The sequence below is a fragment of the Heptranchias perlo genome, chromosome 6 (assembly GCF_035084215.1).
Source record: "Heptranchias perlo isolate sHepPer1 chromosome 6, sHepPer1.hap1, whole genome shotgun sequence".
In the NCBI taxonomy this organism is placed as follows: Eukaryota; Metazoa; Chordata; class Chondrichthyes; order Hexanchiformes; family Hexanchidae; genus Heptranchias; species Heptranchias perlo.
The window spans coordinates 47,161,687-47,176,511 of record NC_090330.1 but is presented as its reverse complement, the minus strand read 5'-3'; the positions used below and the strand labels follow the sequence as shown (position 1 = coordinate 47,176,511).

Below are 14,825 nucleotides of genomic sequence, written 5' to 3'. Positions count from 1 at the left end.
TTTTTAAAGACACTAAATCTCAGCCATCCCGTATTATACCCTCACAGCAGTTTTAATTTTCCCACAAAAATTACCTCGCCAATTAACTAGGTATAAGATAGACTTTATCTAGGTGACATTAACTAGAGATATATTTGCTTTCCAGCTGTTTAGATTTTCAGATGTTATTAACATTTTGGAATGCTAGGTTATTGGGATAGAAAAAACGTCTTAGTATACGGACTTCCAAAATCCAAAGATAAATTATTAGCTATTACTAGCTTCAGGATATCTACCACCAGTCTCAAGAATGGGAAAGTGGCAGCATTGCCACAAGTTCTCCATTATCCTCCCAACGCCTGCAATAAGTCCTATTTTCACCCACCCTAATTTTTAAAGAGCTATTTGGGACCATAATTAAATCTATGCAATTTGTCCTACTAATTAAGCACATTTTGCACTCCACGACTCCAGTCTAATTTAGAAAAGAATTTTCTGGGTTTTTAAGCAGTAAAATAAGTTTGCCCAAGTATCTGGAATGTTCCCAGGGTTGTGGTACTCTCCTAAATATTTCTCCATACAATTTGATTGGAAGGTTTTTCAAAATAAATTAAATCTGTAACTTGTGTACAAGGGAAAAAGCAGAGTTGCATAATTAATTATCTGCTATCAGCAACACAGAGTTGATCAATCTTCCCACATACAGCACCAGAATTTTACCAGGCAATCAAAACATCCAATTTAGACAGCCACACTGATTTTAGTTCAATTCCCAAAAGGACTGATTAAAGGGTCAAAGAACCCGCCCCTGCCCTATAAATGGGTTAACTCTGTTCACCTGCTACTTATGCAAAGCATTAAATTTAAAAAAAACACACCCTGATGTGTCACCATGTTCATGTCCTTATATGAGGAATGAGAAGGGAGTTTGTTCCATCCTGGTTTGAACAAGGGATAAAGTATTGCTGCTTTAGAATGAGTCTTGCATCGAGTCCTCATCAACAAATTTTGTCCTCCAAAAGCACAAATTAGCCTTGGCAGTTTTCCAAAATAAAACTAGAACCATTTCTAGTCATCCATTCAACTCCAGGAATGTTTATATCTGGGAGTGAATGTAAGGGGAGGAACAAATTGGTGTTCTCTTAGCAGGGAAAGATTAAGGACTGCGTTTTCTGCAAAGCCGCTGCACTGGCAGATTGATGTAGACTGCTAACCACAAAATGTTTTCCAGAATCAGCTAACTTGCATGTTGATTGACATCTGGTGGGAATTCAGCAGACACTGGCCAGATGTGCAGAAGGGGGTGGGAATTGATGATTAGAGGCGGTGTAAAATCATGCAAGCAGAAGAGTTACAGCAGCCAAACAAAACAGATCGTGAAGAAGGCCAGCCAAGAGAGGAGAAAGATCATCTGAACTGCACTGAGGATGAGCTGGAGGTCTTACTGGCAAAAGTCAGCAAGCAGCAGCAGAATTTGCTTGGAGGAATAGGAAAATGGACAATATATTCTATACATACAATCCTAACAATTCTGGGGACACCAGTCATGGAGGGCATTGGTAAGAAGCAGGAGGGCCTGCTGCAGGTGGTCAGTCACTGCATTACCAATTACCCATCCTGACCATTGGAAAGTCCTAATAAACTAAGCCCTCCTCTGAACTCAGAAGTCATCAAGTGAGTAGTTATATTCCTTGCGCCCATGCAATTCTTTAATTTAGGTCTTGTGTTGTAATGCCATTAGTCTCTCAATCTCCCAAATTGCCACAGATAGAGGTATAGGAGAAGGAAGACGACAATAAACAAGCTGGTCCCTTAAACACAGAATATAAAGACTCAGACACCTTCCTCTGACACATATAATCTTACAGGCACTAGCACAAAATCAAAGCACAAAGCTCTAGCTAGGGAATCTCAGACCAGTTTCGTCGAGCACAAGATGTCAGGACGAGAGAGTACTAGAAGAGGAGATGACTGTGGTTGAGGATCAAGGATCCAGCAACATCCACTTATGGTTGAGGAAGCAGTGGACCTCACCTTCACATTAAAAAGGAGGATGGAGCCACGTTTCAAGCAACTGTGGAAACTCAGCTGACAGTTTTCCAAAACGTACAGGAATTGTCAGGGCAGGTGCGGAGTCCACTGCAGACATTTGTTTTGGCTTCCAGTCATTGAAAAGGAACTTGCGAGGAGTGGCCATTGCCTGTGGAGGAGAGCCCAACAGACAATGGGGTTAGTGTAGGTTGCTGCCTAGCATCCCATGTGTCCATACTGGAAGCCTTGGTAAACTCGGTGGAAAGCACATCTCGGAGTTTCGATCGATTAGTATATGCTAGAATGTGACTTCTTGGACATGCGTCAAATCATTGCGAGTACCCATCAGCAATCCAGTGATTCATTCAGTGCCAGGAACAGAGGCCCCCAAATTACACAACTGTCTTGCAAGACAGTGGGACACCCAAGAGCCCCTCCCTATCCTCACAGATTTCACAAGGGCAACATTCCACAGAACCGGACTACAACTGAGGAGCAGCAACTGAAAGTTGGTTCTCCTCAGGACCAGTGTTCAGTTCGCTTTCCACAAGCAGTCCCCGAGAACCCACTTGTTTATGAGCAACCACCCAGCTCCTGACACAGGGACACCAAGAAGGAGCATAAGTTTAGGAGCTGGAAATAGATCAGTTGACAGCATGAGGGGGGGGGGGGGGGGGGGGGGAAGCACTGTGGTGGACATTAGCAGTGGGGCTGTAAATTATTTAATGATTTAGTAGTGCAGACAAACGTCAATGTTACATTATATTGTTAGGTGGATTGGTGTACCAGGTCATATAAATGAACACCTTGTCTGCACAGGCAGATAGTCAGATTTGTATTTAATGGAGGAACTTTCCTTCTGTTATGAGTGGACCTCGACATAATGAAGCAGAACCAGAGTAAGGAATAAAGATAACAAATGGTCAAGGAACAAACACAGTTGTAAAACAGAAGTATAAAAAGGACCATTAAAAATAAAAATATTAAAGATGAATTTAAACTGCCTGTACAGCAACATACATAGCGTCTAAAATGAAACAGGGCAACTGGAGGCAATAATCTGTAGTAAGGAACCAGATGTAGTAGGAATAACAAACATGGCTACATAACGCCTGCAATATTTCATTGCCAGTCCTTTAACATAATTAGAAAGTTGTAAACAATTTTACAACACCAAGTTATAGTCCAACGATTTTATTTTTAATCCCACAAGCTTTCGGGGGCTTTCCCCTTCCTCAGGCGGTGTGGAAGTGACAATTTCGAATCCTTCGCATTTTAAGATCACATAACAAAGCCTGGTGATTACTGGAACCCTGTGTGAGAACCTCTCTGGATACATCGAGGGCATCCTGAAACCCATCGTGCAGGGAACCCCCAGCTTCTGTCGCGACACTACAGACTTTCTACAAAAATTCAGTACCCACGGACCTGTTGAACCAGGAACACTTCTCACCACGATGGACGTCTCGGCACTATACACCAGTATCCCCCACGATGACGGCATCGCTGCGACAGCATCAATACTCAACACCAACAACAGCCAATCTCCAGACGCCATCCTACAACTCATCCGCTTCATCCTGGATCACAATGTCTTCACCTTCAATAACCAGTTCTTTACCCAAATACACGGAACAGCCATGGGGACCAAATTCGCACCCCAATACGCCAACATTTTCATGCACAAGTTCGAGCAGGACTTCTTCACTGCACAAGACCTCCAACCAACACTATACACCAGATACATAGACGACATTTTCTTTCTATGGACCCACGGTGAGGAATCACTAAAGAGACTACACGATAACATCAACAAGTTCCATCCCACCATCAAGCTCACCATGGACTACTCCTCAGAATCAGTTTCTTTCTTGGACACACGAATCTCCATCAAAGACGGGCACCTCAGCACCTCACTCTACTGCAAGCCCACGGACAATCTCACAATGCTCCACTTTTCCAGCTTCCACCCTAACCACGTCAAAGAGGCCATCCCCTATGGACAGGCCCTGCGAATACACAGGGTCTGCTCAGACGAGGAGGAACGCGATGGACACCTACAGACGCTGAAAGACGCCCTAGTAAGAATGGGATATGACGCTCGACTCATCGATCGACAGTTCCGACGGGCCACAGCGAAAAATCGCGTAGACCTCCTCAGAAGACTAACACGGGACGCAACCAACAGAGTACCCTTCATCGTCCAGTACTTCCCCGGAGCGGAGAAACTACGTCATGTTCTCCGCAGCCTTCAACATATCAATGATGACGAACACCTCGCTATGGCCATCCCCACACCTCCACTACTCGCCTTTAAACAGCCACCCAACCTCAAACAAACCATCGTTCGCAGCAAATTACCCAGCCTTCAGGAGAACAGCGTCCACGACACCACACAACCCTGCCACGGTAACCTCTGCAAGACATGCCAGATCATCAACACAGATACCACCATCACACGAGAGGACACCACCCAGCAGGTGCATGGTTCATACTCCTGTGACTCGGCCAACGTTGTCTACCTCATACGTTGCAGGAAAGGATGCCCCAGAGCATGGTACATTGGCGAGACCATGCAGACGCTGCGACAACGGATGAACGGACACCGCGCAGCAATCGCCAAACAGGAGGGTTCTCTCCCTGTCGGGGAACACTTCAGCAGTCATGGACATTCAGCCACCAACCTTCGGGTAAACATACTCCAAGGCGGCCTTCGAGACACACGACAACGCAAAATCGTCGAGCAGAAATTGATAGCCAAGTTCCGCACCCATGAGGACGGCCTCAACCGGGATCTTGGGTTCATGTCACACTACACGTAACCCCACCAGCGAACAAATGTTATCTGTTTTTAATATAACGGGTCATTGACTGTCTTCGTTCTGTCTCTCTCTCTTTTTTTTCCCTTTTTTTGGGGGGTTGTATATTCAGTGGCCTTTTAGATGACACCTTTCTGTCTGCTCACTGTGATTGCCTTGGCAACGGGCAGTAATCACCAGGCTTTGTTATGTGATCTTAAAATGCGAAGGATTCGAAATTGTCACTTCCACACCGCCTGAGGAAGGGGAAAGCCCCCGAAAGCTTGTGGGATTAAAAATAAAATCGCTGGACTATAACTTGGTGTTGTAAAATTGTTTACAATTGTTAACCCCAGTCCATCACCGGCATCTCCACATCATAATTAGAAAGAATAGGGAAGAAGGTGGGGGTGGAGTAGCTGAACTAATTGGAGATAACAATGGCAGTAGAAAAAAAGGGACTTAACTAACAGAAGGATAGAAACAGAATCCATATGGATTGAAATAAAAGATAAGGGATCAATCACGCTAATAGGGGTATACTACAGGCCACCTCAGTGGAAAGGAGGTGGAGGAAGAAATATGTAAGCAAATAAGTGAAATGAGTTAAGGGCATAGAATAATCATGAGATTTTAACTATCCCCAAAGGCAAGAAGTAGGTAAAAGGGTATAAGGAATGGAGTTTTTACAATGTGTGCAGGACTCCTTTCTTACCCAGTATGTAAAAAGCCCAAGAGAGGAAGCACTGCTGGATCGAGTAATGGGTAATGAAGAACAGATAAGAGATGTCAGCATAGGGGAACATCTAGACATTAGCAATAACATAGTAAGGTTTAAGATAAAGATTGAGAAGGACATAAGTAAGATAAAGACCAAAAGTAATAAATTGGAAAAAAGCTGATTTTCAGGGGGATGAGAATGCAACTAGGGAAAATAAACGGGAAAAATTTACTGATAAACAAAACAAAGAAGTAGAACAGCACTCAAACATTTAAAACTGATCAAGAGAAATATATCCCACTAAAAAGAACAAACTAGTCAGTAATGATACACCATGGATGAATAAAGAAATAATGGCAAAATTAAACCAAAGAAAAAGGCATACACTAGACAACAAAAGGAGATGACAAAAAAAGGAATACAAAAAGGTTAGGAAAGAAGTTTAAAAAAAATTAGGACAGCAGAGAAACTACGAAATTAAATCATAAAGAAATAAAGTATTCTACAGACAAACAAAAAGAAAAGTCAGGGATACACACAATAAACTCACAGGTAATGACAGCGAAGTGGCAGAAATATTAAATAATTACTTTGCCTCAGTTTTTTACCGACAGTTTTTTCAACTGCCCGTTGCCAAGGCAATCAGTGTGCAGACAGACAGGTGTTACCTGCAAGCTCTCAGAATATACAAATCACCAAAAAAAAAGATAGAGAGGTAGAAACATAGAAAAGACAGCAACTGACCCGTTATATTAAAAACAGATAACATTTGTTCGCTGGTGGGGTAACGTGTAGTGTGACATGAACCCAAGATCCCGGTTGAGGCCGTCCTCATGGGTGCGGAACTTGGCTATCAATTTCTGCTCGGCGATTTTGCGTTGTCGTGTGTCTCGAAGGCCGCCTTGGAGTACGCTTACCCGAAGGTCGGTGGATGAATGTCCATGACTGCTGAAGTGTTCCCCGACTGGGAGGGAACCCTCCTGTTTGGCGATTGTTGCGCGGTGTCCGTTCATCCGTTGTCGCAGCGTCTGCATGGTCTCGCCAATGTACCATGCTCTGGGGCATCCTTTCCTGCAACGTATGAGGTAGACAACGTTGGCCGAGTCACAGGAGTATGAACCATGCACCTGCTGGGTGGTGTCCTCTCGTGTGATGGTGGTATCTGTGTCGATGATCTGGCATGTCTTGCAGAGGTTACCGTGGCAGGGTTGTGTGGTGTCGTGTCAGGAGGGTTCCCTCCCAGTCGGGGAACACTTCAGCAGTCATGGACATTCATCCACCGACCTTCGGGTAAGCGTACTCCAAGGCGGCCTTCGAGACACACGACAACGCAAAATCGCCGAGCAGAAATTGATAGCCAAGTTCCGCACCCATGAGGACGGCCTCAACCGGGATCTTGGGTTCATGTCACGCTACATGTTACCCCACCAGGGAACAAATGTTATCTGTTTTTAATATAACGGGTCAGTTGCTATCTTTTCTATGTTTCTACCTCTCCATCTCTGTTTTTTTTGTTTGTTGTTTTTTTTGGTGATTTGTATATTCTGAGAGCTTGCAGGTAACACCTGTCTGTCTGCACACTGATTGCCTTGGCAACGGGCAGTTGAAAAAACTGTCTGTAATCACCAAGCATTGTTCTGTGAATTATAAATGCGATTTCATTTCGTTCACCTGAGGAAGGAGGAAGCCTCCGAAAGCTTGTGAATTTAAAATAAAATTGCTGGACTATAACTTGATGTTGTAAAATTGTTTACAATTGTCAACCCCAGTCCATCACCGGCATCTCCACATCAGTATTTACCAGCAAGACCAACATGGTGGGCATGACATTAGAAGAATTCAAAAAAGATATAAAGACATTTATGATAGAAAGGGGGGAGATAATTGATAATCTAATCAAACTTAGAGATGATAAAATCCCTGGTCTGGATGGACTGCATCCACACATTAAAAGAAGTTAGGGAAGAGATAGCAGAGGCACTATTACATATACATAAAAATTCATTAGAAAAGGCAATAGTGCCAAAAAGGACTGGCAGACAGCTAGTGTTATTCCTATATTTAAAAAAGGGAAATCGAACCAGTCCAGGGAATTATAGACCAATTAGTTTAACATCAGTGGTAGGAAAGATAATGGAATCCTTACTCAAGGACGTAATAGAAAAACATCTAGAAACCGAAAACATAAGAATAGTCAGCACGGATTTCAAAAGGGAAGATCATGCTTGACCAACCTTATTGAATTCTTTGAAGTAACAGAAAGGGTAATGCAGTATTTGCAATATATTTGGATTTTCAAATTTGCAAACACCAAATGGGGGGGGGGGGGGGGCATAGTTAATACTAAGGAGGACTGTGACAAAATACAGAAAGACATTAATAAACTTGCAGAATGGGCATGTAATTGGCAAATGAATTTCAATATAGATAAGTGAGGTATTACATTTTGGTAAGAATAAGGAGGCCACATACTCCTTGGATAATAAGAGTCTAAATGGGGTAGAGGAGCAAAGGGATCTGGGGGTACAGATACACAAATCAATGAAAGTAGTGATGCAGGTTAACAAGGCCTTAAAAAAAAAGCAAACCAAGCACTGGGATTCATTTCTAGAGGGATAGAATTGAAAAGCAGGGAAGTTGTGTTAAACTTGTATAGAACCTTGGTTAGATCACACTTGGAATACTGTGATCAGTTTTGGTTTCCATATTATAGAAAGGATAGAGAGGCACTGAAGAAGTTGCAGAAAAAGATTTACAAGGATGATACCAGAACTGAGAGGTTATACTATCAGGAAAGGTTGAGCAGGCTGGGGATCTTTTCTCTAGAAAAAAGATTGAGGTGTGACCCGATAGAGGTCATCAAGTTTACGAAAGGGTTTTTTTTTATTCGTTCACGGGATGTGGGCGTCGCTGGCAAGGCCGGCATTTATTGCCCATCCCTAATTACCCTCGAGAAGGTGGTGGTGAGCCGCCTTCTTGAACCGCTGCAGTCCGTGTGGTGACGGTTCTACCACAGTGCTGTTAGGAAGGGAGTTCCATGATTTTGACCCAGCGACAATGAAGGAACGGCGATATATTTCCAAGTCGGGATGGTGTGTGACTTGGAGGGGAACGTGCAGGTGGTGTTGTTCCCATGCGCCTGCTGCCCTTGTCCTTGTCCTTCTAGGTGGTAGAGGTCGCGGGTTTGGGAGGTGCTGTCGAAGAAGCCTTGGCGAGTTGCTGCAGTGCATCCTGTGGATGGTGCACACTGCAGCCACAGTGCGCCGGTGGTGAAGGGAGTGAATGTTTAGGGTGGTGGATGGGGTGCCAATCAAGCAGGCTGCTTTATCTTGGATGGTGTCGAGCTTCTTGAGTGTTGTTGGAGCTGCACTCATCCAGGCAAGTGGAGAGTATTCCATCACACTCCTGACTTGTGCCTTGTAGATGGTGGAAAGGCTTTGGGGAGTCAGGAGGTGAGTCACTCGCCGCAGAATACCCAGCCTCTGACCTGCTCTCGTAGCCACAGTATTTATATGGCTGGTCCAGTTAAGTTTCTGGTCAATGGTGACCCCCAGGATGTTGATGGTGGGGGATTTGGCGATGGTAATGCCGTTGAATGTCAAGGGGAGGTGGTCATTGCCTGGCACTTATCTGGCACGAATGTTACTTGCCACTTATGAGCCCAAGCCTGGATGTTGTCCAGGTCTTGCTGCATGCGGGCTCGGACTGCTTCATTATCTGAGGGCTTGCGAATGGAACTGAACACTGTGCAGTCATCAGCGAACATCCCCATTTCTGACCTTATGATGGAGGGAAGGTCATTGATGAAGCAGCTGAAGATGGTTGGGCCTAGGACACTGCTCTGAGGAACTCCTGCAGCAATGCCCTGGGGCTGAGATGATTTTCCTCCAACAACCACTACCATCTTCCTTTGTGCTAGGTATGACTCCAGCCACTGGAGAGTTTTCCCCCTGATTCCCATTGACTTCAATTTTACTAGGGCTCCTTGGTGCCACACTCGGTCAAATGCTGCCTTGATGTCAAGGGCAGTCACTCTCACCTCACCTCTGGAATTCAGCTCTTTTGTCCATGTTTGGACCAAGGCCGTAATGAGGTCTGGAGCCGAGTGGTCCTGGCGGAACCCAAACTGAGCATCGGTGAGCAGGTTATTGGTGAGTAAGTGCCGCTTGATAGCACTGTCGACGACACCTTCCATCACTTTGCTGGTGATTGAGAGTAGACTGATGGGACGGTAATTGGCCGGATTGGATTTGTCCTGCTTTTTGTGGACAGGACATACCTGGACAATTTTCCACATTGTCGGGTGGATGCCAGTGTTGTAGCTGTTCCAGTACAGCTACAACACTGGCATGTTAGTGTTTGATAGTGTAGATGTAGAGAAGATGTTTCCACTTGCAGAGGAGATCAGAACTAGGGGCCATAAATATAAGAAAGTCACAGATAAATCCAATGGGCAATTCAGGAAAAACTTCCTTACCCAGAGAGTAGTTGGAATGTGGAACTCGCTACCACAAGGAGTAGTTGACGTGACTAGCATAGATGCATTTACGGGGAAGCTAGATAAACACATGAAGGAGAGAAGGCTAGAAGGATATGCTGATAGGGTTAGATAAAGTAGGGAGGGAGGAGGCTCATGTGGCACATAAACTCCAACATGGACCTGATGGGCCGAATGGCTTGTTTCAGTGCTAGACATTCTATTAATCCTGTATCACATTATTTCCCATGTTTTTGGCAGCTGGAGGGAGTTAAATCATCTTTCTGTTTATCAGGGGCAACTTCATCTACTGCCTGGGCTCTTATAAGGCATCTCTTCTTGATGTTCCTAAATGTTTATTCCTCTTGCTAGTGTCAGATAATGGAGCATGCAGCACACAACTACCGTGGAGAACCCTGAAGGGGAGTATTGCAAGGCTCCTCAACCAGTTCAGACACCCGAAGAATAGTTTCAGAATCTCTATGGTGTGCTTAATTATTTGGTTGAAGAACAAATTTTGTTGCATCACTCCTCAGGGTCAGCTACAACTGAAGAGGGATTTCCTGGTCCACCAACTATCAGCCAGATGTATGGTCAGGAAACATCCTGAAAAGGTGGTTAGCACTCAACTTTGTTTTCAGTTAGTGGTAAACAAGTAGCCTGAAGTGGCAGTTGGTCACTTAGTTAATTAGGTGACTGGTTAGAACTGGTAATCGACTGTCAGCTGATTGGCATTCCAGCTAGCATAAATTCAGAAGGGTTTTGTAAATGCATGGAGTAGCAGCTGTTGACAGTCTATAATTGGGAATTTGGTGCAGTAAGGGATGAGGTGCATTTGATTAGTCAGTGGAGAGGAGTGTACTGAGAGGTCACAGCAACAACAAAAAACTGCAGTGTGATGTCACAGGTAAGTGGTGAGTATCTCTTCTGTTTTCTTCTTTCTTAGGACTGTGAGCTAAGTAACTTATAGCATAAAACAATTTTTTTTTAAAAAAACTAAAAACTTAATTTAATAAATTAAACAAGGCCAGTACTTGGTTCAACCTAAAAATAATTTGATTGGCATTGTAGTAATCAATTAAATAAATAAGTTATGACAGGGCAGGAGATGTGTTGCAGCTACTGGACAGTTTTGTCCAGGGCGACTACATCTGCAGTAAGAGTCTGCAGCTTGAGGAACTTCGGCTCTGAGTTAAGGAGCTGGAGTCCGAGCTGCAGACATTGCGAGGCATCAGGGAGGGAGAAAGTTACCTGGACACTTTGATTCATGAGGCAGTCATGCCCCTTAGACTAAATACTGTAGAATTGGCATGTGGTCAGGGACAGGAGGGTGTGACTGTGAGTGAGGCAGGTATGGGGATCTAGGAGGTAGTATTGCAGGAGCCTCAGCCTCTGCACTTGTCCAATAGATACAAGGTTCTTGCAGCCCTTGTGGATAAGTGCAGGGACTGCAGGGAGGATGAGCAAACTGGCCATGGCACCATGGTTCAGGGGGCCATTCAGGGGGAGGGGGAGGGGGAAGGGGAAGAGTAAAAAGAAACCTGGTTGTAGTAGGCGACAGTATAGTTAGAGGGATAGACACTGTTCTCTGCAGCCAAGAGCGAGAGTCCCGAAGGCTGTGTTGCCTACCCGGTGCCAGAGTTAAGGACATCTCCTCAGGGCTGGAGAGAAACTGGAGTAGGAGGGGGAGGATCCAGTTGTCGTGGTCCACGGAGGTACCAACGACATAGGTAGGACTAAAAGAGGTTCTGCTGAGTGAGTTTGAGCAGCTATGGACTAAATTAAAAAGAAGAACCACAAAGGTGATAATCTCCGGATTATTACCTGAGCCACGAGCAAATTGGCAAATGGTAAATCAGATCAGAGAGATGAATGAGAGGCTCAAAAATTGGTGTGGGAGAAGTTCCAGTACAGCTACAACACTGGCATCTACCCGACAATGTGGAAAATTGCCAAGGTATCTCCTGTCCACAAAAAGCAGGACAAATCCAATCCGGCCAATTACCGCCCCAGTCTACTCTCAATCATCAGCAAAGTGATGGAAGGTGACGTCGACAGTGCTAACAAGCGGCACTTACTGACCAATAACCTGCTCACCAATGCTCAGTTTGGGTTCTGCCAGGACCACTCGGCTCCAGACCTCATTACAGCCTTGGTCCAAACATGGACAAAAGAGCTGAATTCCAGAGGTGAGGTGAAAGTGACTGCCCTTGACATCAAGGCAGCATTTGACCGAGTGGCACCAAGGAGCCCTAGTAAAATTGAAGTCAATAGGAATCAGGGGGAAAACTCTCCAGTGGCTGGAGTCATACCTAGCACAAAGGAAGATGGTAGTGGTTGTTGGTGGCCAATCATCTCAGCCCCAGGACATTGCTGCAGGAGTTCCTCAGGGCAGTGTCCTAGGCCCAACCATCTTCAGCTGCTTCATCAATGACCTTCCCTCCATCATAAGGTCAGAAATGGGGACGCTCGCTGATGATTGCAGTGTTCAGTTCCATTTGCAACCCCTCAAATAATGAAGCAGTCCGAGCCCGCATGCAGCAAGACCTGGACAACATCCAGGCTTGGGCTCATAAGTGGCAAGTAACATTCGCGCCAGGCAATGACTATCTCCAACAAGAGAGAGTCTAACCACCTCCCCTTGACATTCAACGGCATTACCATCTCTGAATCCCCCACCATCAACATCCTGGGGGTCACCATTGACCAGACACTTAACTGGACCAGCCATATAAATACAATGGCCACAAGAGCGGGTCAGAGGCTGGGTATTCTGCGGCAAGTGACTCACCACCTGACTCCCCAAAGCTTTTCCACCATCTATAAAGGCACAAGTCAGGAGTGTGATGGAATACTCTCCACTTGCTTGGATGAGTGCAGCTCCAACAACACTCAAGAAGCTCGACACCATCCAGAACAAAGCAGCCTGCTTGATTGGCACCCCATCCACCACCCTAAACATTCACTCCCTTCACCACCTGCACACAGTGGCTGCAGTGTGTACCATCCACAGGATGCACTGCAGCAACTAGTCAAGGCTTCTTCGACAGCACCTCCCAAACCTGCGACCTCTACCACCTAGAAGGACAAGAGCAGCAGGCACATGGGAACAACACCACCTGCACGTTCTCCTCCAAGTCACACACCATCCCGACTTGGAAATATATCGCCGTTCCTTCACTGTCGCTGGGTCAAAATCATGGAACTCCCTTCCTAACAGCACTGTGGGAGAACCTTCACCACACGGACTGAAGCGGTTCAAGAAGGCGGCTCACCACCACCTTCTCAAGGGCAATTAGGGATGGGCAATAAATGCCAGCCTCGCCAGCGATGCCCACATCCCATGAACGAATTATTTTTTTTTAAAGTGGCTTTAGATTCATGGGGCACTGGCACCTGTACTGGGGAAAGAGGGAGCTGTTCCGTTAGGGCGGGTTTCACCTGAACCATGCTGGAACCAGTGTTCTGGCAAACCGAATAACTGGGGTGGTAGAGAAGGCTTTAAACTAAATAGAGGGGGGCTCAGGTGGGGCGAAGTTTAGATTGATAGAGAAAAGACGAGGTGGTAGTACAGGAAATGATGAGGGTAATGATAAACAGTGTGTCAGGAAGGGACAGAGCGTACAAACATAAGAGTGCACTAGCAAATGGGGCCGGAGTAGGAAAGAATGGTAAAAAGTCAAAAATTAAAAAAGGTTCTTTATCTGAATGTGCGCAGCATTCATAAGATAGATGAATTGACGGCACAAATAGAAACAAATGGGTATGATCTCTTGGCCATTACAGAGACGTGGTTGCAAGGTAAATATTCAGGGCTATTTAACATTTCGGAAGGATAGGAAAATAGGTAAAAGGTGGGGGGGGGGTAGCTCTGTTAAAAGGATGAAATTGGTATAACAGTGAGAAATGATCTTGGCTCAGAAGATCAAGACGTCGAATCAATTTGGGTGGAAGAAATAGCAAGGGAAAAAAAAAAATCACTAGTGGTAGTAGTATATAGGCCCCCTAACAATAGCTACACTTTAGGTCAAAATATAAATCAGGAAATAAGGTGGGCTTGTAAAAAAAGGTAATGCAATAATCATGGGTGATTTTAACTTTCACATTGATTGGGCAAATCAAATTGGCAAAAATAGCCTTGAGGAGGAGTTCATAGAGTGTATTAGGGACTGTTTCTTAGACCAATATGTTGAGGAACCAACCAGGGAATAGGCCATTTTGGATCTGGTGCTCTCAAAGTAAAGGGTCCCTTGGGAAGCAGTGATCAAAACATGATGAATTTCACATCCAGTTTGAGTGTGAGGATCTTGGGTCTGCAACTACTGTATTAAACTTAAATAAGGGCAATTATAAAGGAATGAGGGTGGAATTGGCTAAAGTGGACTGGGTAAACAGATTAGATGGTATGATGGTGGATAAGCAGTGGAAAACATTTTAAAAGATTATGACTCGCAACAAGAATATATCCCTGGTGAGGAGGAAAGACTCCACAAAGGGTGACCCAACCATGGTTAACTAAGGAAGTCAAGGATGGTATCAGGTTAAAAGAAAAAGCATACAACATGGCAAAAATTACTGGTAAGCCTGAAGATTGGGAAAACTTTTAAAAACCAGCAAAGGATGACCAAAAGAATAATAGGAGGGAGAAAATAAATTGAGTGTAAACTAGCAAGAAATATAAAAACTTCTACAAGTACATAAAAAGGAAGAGGGTAGCTAAAATAAACATTAATCCCTTAGAGGATGAGACTGGGGAAATAATAATTGAAAACAAGGAAATGGCAGAGGAATTGAACACATATTTTGTATCTGTCTGCAC

At 44.7% G+C, this 14,825-nt stretch overlaps 1 protein-coding gene across 1 annotated transcript in view; it reads right to left on the bottom strand.

Moving 5' to 3' along the window:
- The window catches only part of LOC137322523 (ubiquitin carboxyl-terminal hydrolase 35-like), a 72,177-nt gene that overhangs the window by 45,220 nt on the left and 12,132 nt on the right, over nucleotides 1-14,825 (bottom strand). The window lies entirely within an intron of this gene.